At 48.2% G+C, this 2,837-nt stretch overlaps 1 pseudogene; it reads right to left on the reverse strand.

The window, feature by feature from the left end:
* Nucleotides 1-396: 396 nt before the first annotated feature.
* Nucleotides 397-1,406, reverse strand: LOC118531271 (zinc finger protein RFP pseudogene; annotated as a pseudogene).
* Between the last annotated feature and the right edge of the window lie 1,431 nt (nucleotides 1,407-2,837).

The following is a 2,837-nucleotide window of genomic DNA, read 5'->3' on the forward strand; positions in this document are numbered from 1 at the left end:
TACATCTCACAATTTGCATGGGAAGGGGAAGAATAATAGAGAATGTGGACCTCTTGTCTCCCACCTTAGGAGCATGGAAAGTGGTAAGTATATCCAGCTGTGATGAACAGGGAGTGGCGAGGCAATAAGGCGCCTTACGCCTGAGGTCAGATTATGGCCAACAGCCCTTTTGGCCCGAGTTCACCTCGTCAACATGAGGTCTCTATGGAATGAGCATGATTGCCTACATGGCCAGAAAACCCATAGGTCCCACTCATATGGCAGATGAGAGGGGCTGTACTCTTCCCTCCCAAGGAACTCAGACTGAATTACGGCTGGACAGGCCCACAGAAAGTAACCTGAGAGAAAGTAAAGTTGTGACACCTGCCTGTCATATTGTAGGAGACCTCACCAGCATCATAGTCCAAGAAATTCCTTACCCACTGGAGAAGAGTCCACTGGGGGAGGGCAGTCATTGAGGTAAGAGGCCAGTATTCTTTCCCATGCCACAAGGACACTGCCCAGAATCCATCCTGGGGGGCCAAAATTACTCCACCTTTTCTGCACACTGAGTTCTGGAGGTGTGATTCAGGGTTCAGGGATCCCGATTCTTTCAGGTCTGCTCAATGTGTCCCTGATGTCCTGTAAGAGCTCCCTGGTAGGCTGCTGCTGCTTCGCTTCCAGCTGGGTGATCAGGCTACTCGGGTGGGAGACATTACAGGAGATCTGGTGTTGGCACCATTGATGCTGTTTTAGATAGCCAAATCTAGCTCCTCAAGGTGGGCCAGGACGCGATACTCATGATGCTTCAAGGAGTGAGAGAGCTGCTCAAACTTCGAGATGATTTCCCTCTCCATCTGGTTCAGGCTCAAGAGTTCAGCTTGTGTCTGCTCCCCCTGTGCCCAGCGCCTCTTCTTTAAGTCTTCCAGTCTTTCCAGGTGGTCCAGCTGGTTTTGGATTTGCTCCTTTAAGCCCTCCACCACTTTCTTGAGCTGCAGCATGCTTGGCCGGTGGGCTTGCAGAAGCAGCTGCACGCCACATAGATGGGCATCTGTTCCACCTCACAGTACACCTTCAGGGGCTTGTGGTGCTTCTCCCATACACCCATCTCAGCCCCAGGCCACAATGACCACTAGGTGGGCATCTGCTTCACCAGCTGTGTCATGCTGGCTGGGTGCCAGCTGGGTCTCAAGTGCCGCCGCAAGAAAGTCTCCTGGCACTGTGAGTTCCACATGTTGGTCTCCGTCTCACCCAGCAGTGGATGAGGAATGAGCAACAGAGTTTGTCTCCACAGTCGGGCATCATGGGGTGGCAAAGTACTGTGGGAACATGGGGTACGTGGTCTCCTGTTGCAAGCAGTAGGCCATGCTCCAAGAGGCCATGGCGTGTGCCGGTGAGGGCACACTCACATGGGACCTGGCGCCCAGCTCTGCCTGGAGCCAACTCTGCAGCACACCCTCCCAAATGCCACTTCTTGGCAGCACAGGAAGGCCAGCAGTAGAGGGCTGTACCAATGCCCAGATGGCAAACACAAGCACTGGCCCCCACTCTTGCTGGCCATCCCTGTGCAGGGTGCCCCAGTAAGTGAGCATGATGTCCCACCTCCCAGCAGAGTCCTGTGGCAGCATGAGTGGGCCACCAACGTGGGCTGCCTGCTGCACTGGGGCAGCCATTGTTCGGATCCCCTTAACTTTTCTTGAAATGTTTGGTAGAGTTCAGCTGTGGTCATCTGGCCCTGGACTTCTGTTTGTTGCTCGATGTTTGATTACTGTTTCAGTTATTTTTTTGCTGGTTATGGCTCATGTTTTCTTCTTGTTTCAGCTTTGGTAGTTTAGAAGTTTTGAGGAATTTATCCATTTCTTGAAATTGCCCAATTTGTTACCATATAATTTTTCATAATATTCTCTTATAATTGTTTGTATTTCTGTGGTGTTGGCTGTGATTTCTCTTCTCTCATTCATTATTTTATTTATTTGCTTTCTTTTTTTTTTCTTTTTGATAAGTCTGGCTAGGGGTTTATCAATTTTGTTAATATTTTTCAAAGACCCACCTCCTGGTTTCATTGATCTTTTCTTTTTATTTTAATTTAAATTTAATTAGCCAACATAGAGTATGCCATTAGTTTCAGATGTAGAGTTCAACAATTCATCAGTTGTGTATAACACACAAGTGCTCATCACATCACATGCCCTCCTTAATGCCCATCATGCAATGACCCTATCACCACGCCAACCTCCCCTCCAGCAACCCTATTTGTTTCCTATAGTTAAGAGTGTCTCATGTCTTTTCTCCCTCTCTGATGACTTCCCATTCAGTTTTCCCTCCCTTCCCCTATGATCCTCTGCCCTGCTTCTTATATTCCACAAATGAGTGAAACCATATGATAATGGCTTTCTCTGATTGACTTATTCCACTCAGCAGAACCCTCCGGTTCTATCCACATTGATGTAAATGGTAAGTATTCATCCTTTCTGATGGCTGTGTAATATTCCATTGTGTATGTATATACCACATCTTCTTTTTTTTTTTTTTTTTAAAGATTTTATTTATTTATTTGACAGAGAGAGACACAGTGAGAGAGGGAACACAAGCAGGGGGAGTGGGAGAGGGAGAAGCAGGCTTCCCGCCAAGCAGGGAGCCCGATGTGGGGCTCGATCCCAGCACCCTGGGATCATGACCTGAGCCGAAGGCAGACGCTTAACGACTGAGCCACCCAGGCGCCCCACCACATCTTCTTTATGATTCATCTGTTGAAGGAAATCTCAGCACCTCCACAGTTCGTCTATTGTGGATATTTCTATTCAAAACATTGGACTACAAGTGCCCCTTAGGCTCAATACATTTGTATCTTTGGTGTA

Source organism: Halichoerus grypus, chromosome X (assembly GCF_964656455.1).
Source record: "Halichoerus grypus chromosome X, mHalGry1.hap1.1, whole genome shotgun sequence".
Classification (NCBI taxonomy): domain Eukaryota; kingdom Metazoa; phylum Chordata; class Mammalia; order Carnivora; family Phocidae; genus Halichoerus; species Halichoerus grypus.